The 14,397-nt window shown below is 41.3% G+C and overlaps 1 protein-coding gene across 2 annotated transcripts in view; it reads right to left on the bottom strand.

The window, feature by feature from the left end:
- METTL8 (methyltransferase like 8) overlaps positions 1-14,298 on the bottom strand; it is an 84,675-nt gene extending 70,377 nt beyond the window's left edge. Inside the window, exon 1 of one of the 2 annotated variants that reach the window (XR_001919695.1) lies at positions 14,021-14,298. The gene's annotated coding sequence lies outside the window, so the exon portion shown is untranslated. The remainder of the gene's footprint in view (positions 1-14,020) is intronic. The other variant, XM_005675973.2, reaches the window with a different exon arrangement.

A 14,397-nucleotide genomic window follows, 5' to 3' on the forward strand; every position in this document is an offset into this window, starting at 1 on the left:
AGTCTGGAAGAGTTTACAGGAGTTCCCTCTGGTTGAAAGGCTCGAGGATATCCTTACATTTTCCTAATGTCTCTAAATATTCTTTTCAAGAAAACTCAAAGTACTTTTATAATCAGAATAAAAAAATATTTTTAAAACCATTAAGTATATACAAGGGCTTCCCTCAAAGCTCAGTTGGTAAAGAATCTGCCTGCAATGCAGGAGACCTCGGTTAATTTCCTGGTTTGGGACAATTCCCTGGAGAAGGAATAGGCTACCCACGACATTATTCTTGGGCTCAGCTGATAAAGAATCCGCCTGCAATGCAGGAGACCTGGGTTCGATCCCTAGGTTGGGAAGATCCCCAGAAGGGAAAGGCTACCCACTCCATTATTCTGGCTTGGAGAATTCCACGGACTACACAGTCCATGGGGTTGCAAAAAGTCATACACAACTGAGCAACTTTCACTTCCACTTTCAAGTATATACATTCTATATACTATCCACACTTGGGAAGGAAGAGAAAAGATGATACAGGCAGTGAAGTAACACTAAAAAGTTCACAAATTTTCTGATGGTCACCCATTTCCATGGAGGAAAAAAAGATGCCATGGAGTCTGTAAGAGTTCGGTTGGAGGGACCCTGACAGGCTGCTATAGCTGATTGGATTCAGGATCCAAATACCTTAGGGTCAAAGAAGTCCAGGGAAAGTTTACTTTTTAAAAACCCTAACTTGTTAGACCAGGTAAGACAGATAATTACAGATGCTGAGAAGGTGAGGCAAAGAACCTGGAACGAGAAAGAAGTTTTGAAATGACAAACAGTAGCAGGAGGAGGCGCAGAAGGCAATGGCACCCCACTCCGGTACTCTTGCCTGGAAAATCCCATGGGCGGAGGAGCATGGTAGGCTGCAGTCCATGGGGTTGCGAAGAGTTGGACACGACTGAGTGACTTGGCTTTCACTTTCATGCATTGGAGAAGGAAATGACAATGCACTCCAGTGTTCTTGCCTGGAGAATCCCAGGGACGGGGGAGCCTGGTGGGCTGCCGTCTATGAGGTCGCACAGAGTCGAACACGACTGGAGTGACTTAGCAGCAGCAGCAGCAGGAAGAGGTGCCAATCAGACAAATAACCCACCTTAGAATGTCAAATTCCAATTATCCAGAAACTTCCTATTCACCAACTAGGGCAGGTACTTCCTACATTGCTGTGTGACATTATGGCTGCTGTCTCTTTCCATTCGGTAACTGTGTTTCTGATGTGCTAGAACCTTTTCATTTATAGTGCTTGTTAATCATCACACAGATGGCTCCAGTCAGGTCTGCCCAGCCTACCTTCTGGGAAAGCTCGTGCACCCTCTGCTGGTCAGCTCCACATCAGGACGAGAAGGTCTCTATCTGTAGGAGACAACTTCCTAAATCACAGGGACACATTTTTGTGTTCTCTATATAGCCAATTTCAGTGAAGAGTTTGGAAATCATTTCCTCAAACTGCCACCTTAAAGAGACAACTCCAGATTAAAATAATGCCTTCCTTTGTTAGATCAAGGAAAAACGTCATAAAAACTAAAGTCCTGTGAGAAAATATACCATCTAAAGCATTTTAAAATCAAATGATTTCAGTTTATTACATAATAAGTAAGTAAAGGTATATAGATGACCACCAACACTTAATATGACTATCAAGCTCCATTAGAGCTGAACTCTGGTTGAAAACCTGAGATTATTATAACAAATAATACTTGTACAGGTTTTACAACTTACAGAAGCTCTCACATTCATTTTCACACCTAATCCTTACAACAGTTCTATAAGCTAGGGAGGAAGGCAGGATGCATTCCTGCCATCACTGTTTTACAGATGGGACCAGAGGCTCAAAGGGATTAATGAGCTGCCTTGATTACACAGCTACAAGAACCCACACTCTAAGTTGGTCTCCTGATCCCAAATTCTATGTTCTATTCAAAACTCTATTCTACCTGAATTGCTGATCTACAAGGGGTTTTCTAAAGAGTTGGTATGTATTCTAGGCAGAGAAGTAAAAGGCCTAAAAACATGTTTCTATAACACATTCATTCCATTTTTTTTCAAATATTACCAAAATTTTAGGTGCCAAAGCCTAAATCTAAGGGGTTTGTGTTGTGGGCAGTGCTTTGTAAAGAACACCAGTTTAACAAGGGAAATGAATATTTTAATAAGGAATCTTACCATCTTGATGACTTCCCCCTTACAAACAAAACTATGAATACTGTTTTGTCAGAATGCTAAGCTAAAACTCAGTATGCTGATGGATAGTCAGTGAAATTCAGCTATAATCAGAAATCCCCCAAACTGAAAAGTAAAGAAGTAATGATATTAATCAATACACTCAAACAATTATATAGTGCTGAATGTGTACGGCATTACTCTAAGAGCTTTACATACATTAACTCATTTAGTCCTCTGAAGAATCTAACAGATAAGAATTGAGGCACATAGAGATTAGGTAATTCTAGTTAATTAGGGTAACCAGGTTCACATAGTTAATGAGTAGTGAGACTGAGATCTGAACCCAGGCAGACTGGTTCCTGAGCTCATCTTCTTAACCACTAAAGCAATGCTGCCTCTATTCAGTGGTATCTACCACAGTCCTGTTGCATTTTTAAAGTAAACTTTCAATTTTAGAACGGTTCTCAATTTATAGAAAAGTTGTAGACAGTACAAAGAATTCCCATATAGCTGACATGCTGCTGCTAAGTCACGTCAGTCGTGTCTGATTCTGTGCTACCCCACAGACGGCAGCTCACCAGGCTTCCCTGTCCCTGGGATTCTCCAGGCAAGAACACTGGAGTGGGTTGCCATTTCCTTCTCCAATGCATGAAAGTGAAAAGTGAAAGTGAAGTCGCTCAGTCGTGTCCGACTCTTCACAACCCCATGGACTGCAGCCCACCAGGATTCTCCGTCCATGGATTTTCCAGGCAAGAGTACTGGAGTAGGGTGCCATCGCCTTCTCCGAGTTTCCCCTATTATTAAAATCTTACATTAGTATAATGTATTTGTTACCATTAACAAGTCAATATTAACACATAATTATGAACTTAAGTTCATAGCGTATTCAGCTTTCCTTCATTCCACCCTAACATCCTCTCTCTCTCCCAGGTCACCATCCACGACCCCACATGACAATTTGTTATCAGGCCTCCCTAGGCTCCTCTTTGGCTCTAAAAGTTTCTCACACTTTCTTTGTTTTTGAAAACCTTGACAGTTTTGAGAAGTATCGATCAGTTATCTTTAGAATGCCTCCCAGTTATTTTTAGAAAACCAGCATCAGATGTTTTTCCTCATGATTACACTGAAGTTATGGGCTTTTGGGAGGAAAAAGTGTCATTCTTATCACATCATATCAAGGGTACATGATAGGAACATGACTTACCACTGCTGATGTTAACCTTGATAAAGTGGTGAGTTAGTGACTGACAGGTTTCTACTGTAAAGTTACTTCCCCCACTTTCCATACCATACTCTTAGGAAGTTACTATGCACAGCCAACCTTTAAGGAGGAGAGAGTTATGCCCCACCTTCTTAAGGGTGGAGTGTCTACATAAGTTATTTGGAAATTTTTTGCACAGAATTGTATCTTCTTCCCCATTTATTTAATCAACCACTTGTTTATATCAGTATGGACTCACAGATATTTACTTTAAACTTTGGGTCATAACCTAACACTATTTAATTTTACTGTTCAAACTTTCCTGCTGCGGCCATTGAAAACCTCTTTCAGTTGCCTCCTATATCCTTTTGACACATTCTCATCAGTGTGTTTGACCACTTCCTTACTTTCTGGCACCACAAGACGTTGCAGACTCCTGTATACTCCTTGACCCCGTCCTAGAATCAGCCATTTCTCTACAGTGTTTGTCCCTTTTATTGGAGAATGGTCTGGGCACTGGGTGTGCTCTTTGCTCTTAGGCTGTCCTCACTTCTAGGCCCTCTCAACTGACAAAGCAAGGAAATATACGTGTGTATACTACACCATGCATATACAAATATCTTTATCTACCAATGTTTCCATATATGTCCATCTGTATCTACAGTTGAGCTAAACTAGAGTTTATACTTATGTCTCCAACTCTAATCCATTACCACCTGATCATACTAGCCTTCCACTCTTGGTTGTCTACAATCGCTCACACCAACAGTAAGAAATCTGGCTGCCATTATCCACCAGACAGTTATTAATTGTTCAGTTCCAGTACACATGTGAAGTAGTTTCAGAACCATTAACCCATATCGGTAGGAAATTTTACCGACTAGAGGACAGTACTTACGTATAGTTCCTACTGCTTTTAGTCTCACAGTCTCAAAGTTACTTAGGTCAGCACCTTTCCCTGACCCCTTTCAGTGAGGTCACTGCATACTTTTGTTATACAGTTAGATTCTTTCGTCTCAGTCTGCATTATATCCTGGAACCCCCTCTTCCTCTTGTTTTTAAAATTTTGCATACATTAAATTTTACTCTGTGCTGTAAAACTATGTTGTTGTTGCTGTTTAATTGCTAAGTCATGTCCGACTCTTTTGTGATCCTATGGACTGTAGCCTGCCAGGCTCCTCTGTCTGTGGAATTCTCCAGGCAAGAACACTGGAGTGGGTAGCCATTTCCCTCTCTAAGAGATCTTTCCAACCCAGGGATCGAACCTGCATCTCCTGCAGTGGCAAGCGTATTCTTTACTGCTGAGCTACCAGGGAAGCCCACTGTTAAGCTATATGAAAAGTGAAAGTGAACGTGAAGTCACTCAGTCATGTCCGACTCTTTGCGACCCCGTGGACTGTGGCCCACCAGGCTCCTCCATCCATGGGATTCTCCAGGCAAGAATACTGGAGTGGGTTGCCATTTCCTTCTCCAGGGGATCTTCCTGACCCAGGAATCAAACTCAGGTCTCCTGCATTGCAGGAAGACGCTTTAACCTCTGAGCCACCAGGGAAGCCCTCTGTTAAGCTATATGAGTTTTACTAAATGCATAGTGTGGGACTTCCCTGGCAGTCCGCTAGTTAAGACTCCACACTCCCACTGCAGGGGGCACAGGTTCAATTCCTAGTCGAGGAACTAAGATCCTGCCAGCCATGTGCGGCACAACTGGAAAAAAAGAAACGCATAGTGTTATGTATCCACCATTACAGTACCATACGAAATCTCCACCCTAAAAAAATCCTCTGTGCTACTTAATCAACACTTTCTCCTCCCTAAACTCTCTACAACAATGTGTTCATGTTTATAAATTTATGCGATTCTCGCTTCAATCCTGTTTCCACTTAGCAGATGATTGAAGGAAATTCAGAGAGAGTAAGTGGCTTAGTCAAGATTTCAGCAACTGCTGCTGCTGGTTCTGCAACTTATGCCTTCTGACCCTTCTGTGAGGCTTTCTACCGTACAATTCTACTTCCTTGCTTTCAGCAAGGAGGGGCATGACTGTGCACAGAGACCAGAAGAGAAGACTGAAATGGTGGTAGGTGATCACATTTCACATTAATGGAAGCTCTTTACACTAAAAATATGAGGAAGTGGAATTCTAGTTCTGGTAATTTGGTGAACCTGATACCTCCAAAATCTTTCTGCTATAAAATATTCCTAAAAGGCTAGACAAGTACATTAAATACACCAGTAAACCAGCTAGAGAGAAAGAGAAACCCTCAGAGCCAGCAAAGGTCCAAGGAGCTGAGCAAGTAATGAAGCCAGTAGTTGCCCAACTCCCACAGTTTTTAAAAAACAAAATATATCACAAACACTTATCTAAACACAAGTTCGGTTTGACATTAAAAAATATATTCATGTAATTACCACATTATCAGACTACAGGAAAAAACCATATCATCACCTCAGCAATTACAGAGAAAGTTTTTGACAAAATTCAATTCCCGTTCATATTTAAAAATAAAATGAACAAGACTTTTAGCAAATATGGAATGGATGAGAATTTCATTAACCTAACAAAAGGCACCAATCGAAACCCTATGATGTCATCCTTAATGGTGAAATATTAGAAGTATTCCATTTATAAACATGAATAAGACAAGGAGGTCCACTATCACTGGTTCTATTCAACACTGCACTGTAGGTCCTGGCCAACACAGCAAAAAAAAAGAAAAAATAGAGGAAAGAAGGTAAAAGAATTGAGAAGGAAGTAACAAAACTGTCACAGTTTCCAGAGGACATGATTGGCTATGTAGAAAAATCCCCCAAACCTTACAAATGACAATTATTGCTATTAAAGATAAACACTGGCAAGCAAGATCAATATATAAGAACAATGTTGCTAAATATAAGATCAATATACAGACAACTGCATGTTTATATACTATCAAAAATTTAGTTAGAAAACCTAAACTTAAAAATATACCATTTACAACACTGACCAAAAATACACTGTACTTAGAAAACTGCAAATTATGTATGCAATCCAGTAAAAAAATATTATAAAATTTCATTAGTGAAAGTCACTCAGTCGTGTCTCTTTGTGACCCCATGGACTACACATTCCAAGGAATTCTCCAGGCCAGAATACGGGAGTAGGTAGCCTTTCCCTTCTCCAGGGGATCTTCCCAACCCAGGGATGGAACCCAGGTCCCCCACATTGCAGGCAGATTCTTTACCAGCTGAGCCACAAGGGAAGCCCAAGAATGTTGGAGTGGGTAGCCTCTCCCTCCTCCAGGGGATCGTCCCGACCCAGGAATCAAACAGGGGTATCCTGCACTGCAAGCAGATTCTTTACCAATTGAGCTAAGACACTAAAAAAGATCCAGATAAATGGAGAGATATATACTGTTTTCAAAGATAGGATAATTTGATAATATGGTAAAGATGTCAGTTCTCAAAATGACAGGTAGATTTAATGTCATCCCAACCAAAATTTCAATAAGGTTTCTGTAGAACTTAAATGGATTTAAAAATGTATATGAAAGGGCAAGTGCAAATGGCAAAGCAACACCCTCTTAAAGAAAAGCAACAGAGGTCTTGCTCTACTAGCTCAAAAGCCTTATTATAAAAGTGGTCAGGTATTCATTAACCTGGGAATAGAAAAACAGACCAGAAAACCGAGCCTAAAATGGACTATGAGTGTAAACTTAATAAACAGAGTTAACACCACAGATTTGTAGAGAAATGAGGACCCCCTTCAATAAATGATACTGACAAGTAGTTATCGGAGTTATTTTTTTAAAAAAGACTATAAATGGGTGTTAGTTAAGGTGCTTAGTTTGGGGTAATTTGCTACGTAGCAATAGAAAATGAACACCTTCTTTAATGTGTGTACCAAAAGACAGGTTTAAGGTCTATAGCAGCACTTTTCGAGGAATAAAAAGCCCCAAAGAAACAAAAGCCCAGCCACTAGAAAATGGATAAATAAACCGCAGAAAATTCACACAATGAACTACTATATATTGGTAAAAATAAATGAAATTAACCCACAGGTACTTTGTCAAGTATGCTGAAGAAAAAAAAAAAAGACAACCTGTATAAGAGTACATATATGCACTATGACTCAATTTACATGATGCTCAAAAACATTCAAACCTTAATGTTTTATTTATATTAAGAGAAAAGAGGAACAAATGGACAGAATTGTTTGGAGTTGGAAAATGGGGCTAACTTTTACAGTAAGGACTGTCTTGTTATTTAAATCCCAAGGTAAAATGTAGAAAAGCCTTGATTATGTGAAACCATGAACTCACCCAAATATTTTTTCCTTTAACCTTAGGGAGAAGAAGAAAAAAAAAAAAAGAGAGAAAAGAGGGATCCAAGAAACAGGATCGGCACATAGATGTCAAAATTTTAGGTTATGTTCTGTTTTATTAAGGTTAATGATAGCTCTCTGGGTATTCATTTATTATTTATATGTTATGCCATGTTAGCTATACATATTCTTTTTAATAAGTAAAATACTTTTTAAAATAAATAGCTAGCAAACTTTACTACCAATCCTTTAAAAACCTAAATCTTTCTGGATTTTGCATATGAATGAATGTACTACATATTTGTACTACAATGTAGTACATCATTAAATGGACATTTAATGATACCGCTGCTGCTGCTACTGCTAAGTCGCTTCAGTCGTGTCTGACTCTGTACGACCCCACAGATGGCAGCCCACCAGGCTCCGCCGTCCCTGGGATTCTCCAGGCAAGAACAATGGAGTGTGTTGCCATTTTCTTCTCCAATGCATGAAAGTGAAAAGTCAAAGTGAAGTCGCTCAGTCGTGTCTGACTCTTTGCAACCCCATGGATTGCAGCCTACCAGGCTCCTCTGTCCATGGGATTTTCCAGGCAAGAGTACTAGAGTGGGGTGCCATTAATGATACTACATATCATTAAAATATACAGAGAAAAATAAAAGAACCAAATTTACCGTTAAAAGCCTCAATTAATTTCAAAATAAATTTCCAAAAATGACTGTCACCCAAACTACACAATTAACCTGCTAACTGGTCTGCTTCACTCTTGCCCTGATGCTGTATGCAACTATCTCTTAAAGGGAATGTCACATCACTCTATAGAGATTTTTTTCCATCTCATTGCCATGGACCAACAAGGTCCGACCCCTGCCTATTTCTGGCCTGATTTCATTCCTCTCTTCCCATATGCCCCAGCCATAGAACAGATCCTAACATTCTCCAGCATTAATGCCTATAATGCTAATGTGTTAATTTAATAAAATCTTTGTTTCCTTCACAAGCTGGAATCAAGACTGCTGGGAGAAATATCAATAACCTCAGATATGCAGATGACACCACCCTTATGGCAGAAAGTGAAGAGGACCTAAAAAGCCTCTTAATGAAAGTGAAAGAGGAGAGTGAAAAGGGTGGCTTAAAGCTCAACATTCAGAAAACGAAGATCATGGCATCTGGTCCTATCACTTCATGGGAAATAGATGGGGAAACAGTAGAAACAGTGTCAGACTTTATTTTTGGGGCTTAAAAATCAGTGCAGATGGTGACTGCAGCCATGAAATTAAAAGACGCTTACTCCTTGGAAGAAAAGTTATGACCAACCTAGATAATATATTCTAAGGCAGAGACATTACTTGTCTAGTCAAGGCTATGGTTTTTCCTGTGGTCATGTATGGATGTGAGAGTTGGACTGTGAAGAAGGCAGAGTGCCGAAGAATTGATGCTTTTGAACTGTGGTGCTGGAGGACTCTTGAGGGTCCCTTGGACTGCAAGGAGATCCAACCAGTCCATTCTGAGGAGATTAGCCCTGGGATTTCTTTGGAAGGAATGATGCTAAAGCTGAAACTCCAGTGCTTTGGCCACGTCATGCAAAGAGTTGACTCATTGGAAAAGACTCTGATGCTGGGAGGGACTGGGGGCAGGAGGAGAAGGGGACAACCCAGGATGAGATGGCTGGATGGCATCACGGACTCGATGGACGTGAGTCTGGGTGAACTCCGGGAGATGGTGATGGACAGGGAGGCCTGGTGTGCTGCGATTCATGTGGTCACAAAGAATCGGACATGACTGAGCGACTGAACTGAACTGAACTTGTTTCCTTCATTGACAGCACATCAAGTATTTCCCTGCTTTCCATTTTTTCTTGGGAGTTTGGGATGCTTATTTATGGTTCTGCTTACTGAAGCTGAAACTCCAATACTCTGGCCACTTGATGTGAAGAACTGACTAACTGGAAAAGACCCTGATGCTGGGAAATACTAAAGGCAGGAGGAGAAGGGGACAACAGAGAATGAGATGGTTGGATGGCATCACCAATTCAATGGACATGAGTTTGAGCAAGCTCTGGGAGTTGGTGATGGACAGGGAAGCCTGGAGTGCTGCAGTCCGTGGGGTTGCAAAGAGTCGGACATGACTGAGTGACTGAACTGAACTTGACTTTTTATTTAGTGTCTTTAATATTTTTTATTTAATACCTTTAACATTCAAGTCATCAGAAGTCCTATCCATTCTACTTTTAATATAAATATACCCTGAATCGGTTCCTTTCTTTCCCTCTCCCCCTGCCACTCTAGCTCATTTACCATCGCTCATCTGGGCCAGTGCCACAGCCACCATCTCGTTTCCATTCTCGTGCCCCTGCAGTCTATTCTCTACACTATAGCCACAATGATCTTATCAAAACAAATCAGATCATGTTATTTTCCTTCTCCAGAGTGTCCTATGGCTTCCCTTCACCACAGAATAAAATCCAAAATTCCTTACTCCCGACAAGGCATACTAGCCTTCTGATAGTTTCAGAATAATCCAACGTTGTTATTGCCCTGGGGACCCTGCATTGGAACATCCCTCTGCCTGAACTACTCTAACTTTAGTTCTGTGCAGACTGGCTCATCCTCATTCAAGGCTCAGTTCAAAACTCCACTTTTCACAAAGGCCTTTCCTGACCATTCTGGGTGCAGCAGGGCTCACCCAGAACACTATCAAGCACTATCAAGCACATCCCCCTGTTTTATCTTCTTCACAGTACTTTATCACTACCTGAAAATATTTTAAAAATCTATTTACCGGCTATCTCCTTGGACAAGTGAGGATCTTGTTCCCTGATCAGTTAAACCCTATGCCAAAATAGTTCCCAGCACATTGTAGATGAAAATAATTACATGTTGAATGAATGACCTCTTGTGGCCTTGGTTCAAATTTTTTTTGTCTCTGAGCAAATGTTTAGGTTTAATAATCAGAGTGCTTTATATATTTATTGTTATCCCTCTTTAAACAAAATATATGAACAAAAAGCATTTTATTAACTTCTGAACTCTAATCTCTTCATCTTGAAAGTATCATGGCAAGGATGGTTAAGTATTCTCAAGGCATCATATAGACACAGAATGAAAAAAAAGAATTAATGTTTGTTCTATGTCCCAAATTAAGAGAAGTCATTTCCAAATCCTAAGCTAGGGGTTCATGCCATTTTACTTTCAACAAGAAAACACCTACTTTATAGGGAGAACTGTTAGGGATAAAAGTTTTTTTAGAAGTTATTTCTTCTTATTGGCTGGGTTTCCCTGTGGGCTCAGTGTAAAGAAGCCTTCTGCAACGCAGGAGACACAAGTTCGATCCCTGGGTCAGGAAGATCCCTTGAAGAAGGAAATGGCAATCCACTCCAGTATTCTTGCCTGGGAAATCATAGACAGAAGAGCCTGGTGGGCTAGTCCATGGGGTTGCAAAAGAGGTAGACACAATTCAGCGAATAAAACAACATTTCTTCTTATTAATATTGTGTTTTCCTACATTTAAAGAATAAAGACTAAATATAGTTCTATGTTAAAAGTATTTAGTTAATGATAATAGAATCTATACATACATTGTTTTTAGAAGAGCCCATTCATTCAACATGGGCTTCCCTGGTAGCTCAGACAGTAAAGAAACTGCCTGCAATGTAGAAGATCTGGGTTCGATCCCTGGGTTGGGAAGGTCCCCTGGAAAAGGAAATGGCAACCCACTCCAGTATTCTTGCCTGGGAAATCCCATGGACAGAGCCTAATGGACTACAGTCCATGGGGTCACAAAGAGTTGGACATGACTGAGTGACTAACATTCATTCAACATACACATGCATCCACAGCCCAGTGCCTAAAATGTGGTTAATGCATATGGATGTTGAATGAATGAATGGACCTCTCTAAACAAACGTTGCAAAGACAGACTAACAATTCTAATATAGTGCCACAGACAGTGAATGCAGAGTAACATGAGAGAAGAGGCAAGGTTATCACGAAGATGGAAGGGTCAGGAAAAGTGTCTGAGAGGAGCTGAGATACCTGAGTCTTGAGATAAATAGATAAGAGGAGAGGAAGGGAGCTCAAGATAAAGAAAATTTTTAATGTAAAGGGACCCTGGCTTGAGCACGGAGGAAAGATGTCAGAACCACAGGAGCAAATGTGAAGGATGGGCAAAGATGAGGCTGAAAATGTGGGCAAGATGCAGATAACAAGTGCCCTGTATACTACACTGAGACTTACAGACTTTGTCCTATAAAGCACCTATACAGACCTTGAGGGATTGGTACATGTAGTCTCAAGATGATGAGACTTCCCTAGGGATACTTTTTATTTTCAATTTGATAAAAATCTAAACAAAATTTTTTTGAACAAAAGGATACTCTGGATCATCCCTTTGATTGATTACTGTCACAATCAAATTTCATTGATTTCAAATCACGTTTGCCTTTAGAACTGCACTTGCTAACAAATGGGACTATTTGTCATTGGCACAGGTTAATGAGAGACATTTTATGTAATGGAGACTATTTTACGTAAATAGTGTTTGTCAAGTGAAGATCAAATGAAATCTTAACACAAGGAACAAAGGAAGGTTTTTACAGTGGTTTAAATAAAGAAAAGAGGTGAAGTCACTGGGTAAAGCAATGGCATCCCACTCCTGTACTCTTGCCTGAAAAATCCCATGGAAGGAGGAGCCTGGTAGGCTGCAGTTCATGGGGTCGCGAAGTCGGACACGACTGAGTGACTTCACTTTGACTTTTCACTTTCATGCATTGGAGAAGGAAATGACAACCTACTCCAGTATTCTTGCCTAGAGAATCCGAGGGATGCCGGAGCCTGGTGGGCTGCCGTCTATGGGGTCACACAGAGTCGGACACGACTGAAGCGACTTAGCAGTAGCAGCAGCAAAGGCAGTAAGGACAGGTCTTTCTGTAAGGAATTCATGCCCCCAAGAACAGTGAAGCATGACAGGTCCGGCAGTCTCACTGGTATCAGTGAATAAGTATTCATCAGAATTTGTTTCATATATAGTTTTGCTTCATTTAATGTACAACTGTTTGAGCATTATAGTTGCTCAAAAGATACAACATAAGGAGTTTATATACAGTTTTATATTTGCATATATCTAATGTACTGAACATATTTTAAGTTCACCATAGAAAATCCTAGGTATCTACTTAGGTTTGAGAAATTCTGCTCTGGGTGACTGGAAGCCACTGAAAGATTTATTAGGGAAATGACAGATTTCTGCTTTAGAAAAATCACTGGCAGCAGTGTGGAAGGTTGGAATTGGAAGTATTTAAGTAAGGCAGAGAGGAGGCTACTTAACATAATAATGTGAAAAAATGGTGAGGCCCTAAATTACTTGGGGTGGGGGGGATATGAAGAGTAGATGGATAACAGAATCAAAAGTACTTGGTTGAAGGTGATGGAAAAGAGGGCAGCTAGGACGACTGTCCCTTGGGTGACTTGTTTGTAAGACCACTGAAAGACAAGCAAATGGGGGTGAAGGGAAAGGAGAAAAAAAAAGATGAATTCAATTCAGCAATGATTTGAATTTCATTTCAGCCAAAGAAAATCCAGTTATCTTTTCTGGGTCTGTTTTCTCAGTGACAGCTGCATTCATGAATTACCAAATTAACTATTATAGCGCTCTCTAAAAATATACAAAGCACTCCACAGTATGCTGTAAATAAGTCATGAAAAATCAGCAAAAACCCAGGCCCCAAAGGAAATTTAGCAGGGTGGAAATTTAGCAGGGTTAAAAAGTTTCATCCTAAACGCTTAAAAACAGCGCACTCACAGAGTACTGTACTTTTTGCCCTGTCAGTCCGATGCAATCACACCCTAGCCCATGTCTGAATAAGAGGCCACGTGGGAGACGCAAAGGCACCACGCTCAAGGGACTTACAGGCAAAGCAATGGGTCTCCTCTGGGACACGCTTACTGAAAACTTAGTGTGGTGGGAATGGCATATCCTCAGTGACACAGCCCCTGAGGATATGACAGGAAACTTGACCCGACCGGGAGGGCCACTCACAAAGTTATCTTAGAGGAATCAACGTGGAACATCTTAGGCAGTCTAACAACAATGTAATATTTGATATTTCATTCCTCAATAAAGATGAGGAGGGGGAAAAGGCGAGAGGAAGGAAAATGCAGCAATTATCGCAAAACCCTCAGCCACGGGCCGAGGAGGGGAGGGCCTCAAGTCTACTTTGGTAGTAAGGCCAGCATTTTCACCACTAACTCATAATTACAAAGCATAGTGTTCAAGGACCCAAACTGTTTAACCATCCACAACATCCAACGTTATGACTGAAGGGAAAGCCGAGGGCGTACCTTTCTTTTTCACAGGACGCTGCCTTGTGGGAAGGGTAGGGGCGGTCGCACCCGACACAGCCCCCCCTCTCGGCACCCAGCCAGGGCTCCCAGAGCGGAAGTCGGGGACTGACAAGCGTGGGGGCACAAAGGTGGCAAGGGACGGACCCCTGAGTGCACGGAAGGAACACGGAACAGAGACCAGAGGCGGCAGCACAGCGCCCCCACAATCCTCCCAAGCGTCGCGAACAGAGCCGGAAAGCCACGCCAACCCCACGGCGCAGCCTCCGCCCCGCCAGAGGAGGCCGGGTAAGGCGGGGCCGCGGCGGGTTGGAGGCGGGGCCTAGGCAAGGGCTCGTTGCCCGCTGCCTGATGGGGATTGTAGTTCTGGGTACAAG

The sequence above is a fragment of the Capra hircus genome, chromosome 2, assembly GCF_001704415.2.
Source record: "Capra hircus breed San Clemente chromosome 2, ASM170441v1, whole genome shotgun sequence".
Taxonomy (NCBI): Eukaryota; Metazoa; Chordata; class Mammalia; order Artiodactyla; family Bovidae; genus Capra; species Capra hircus.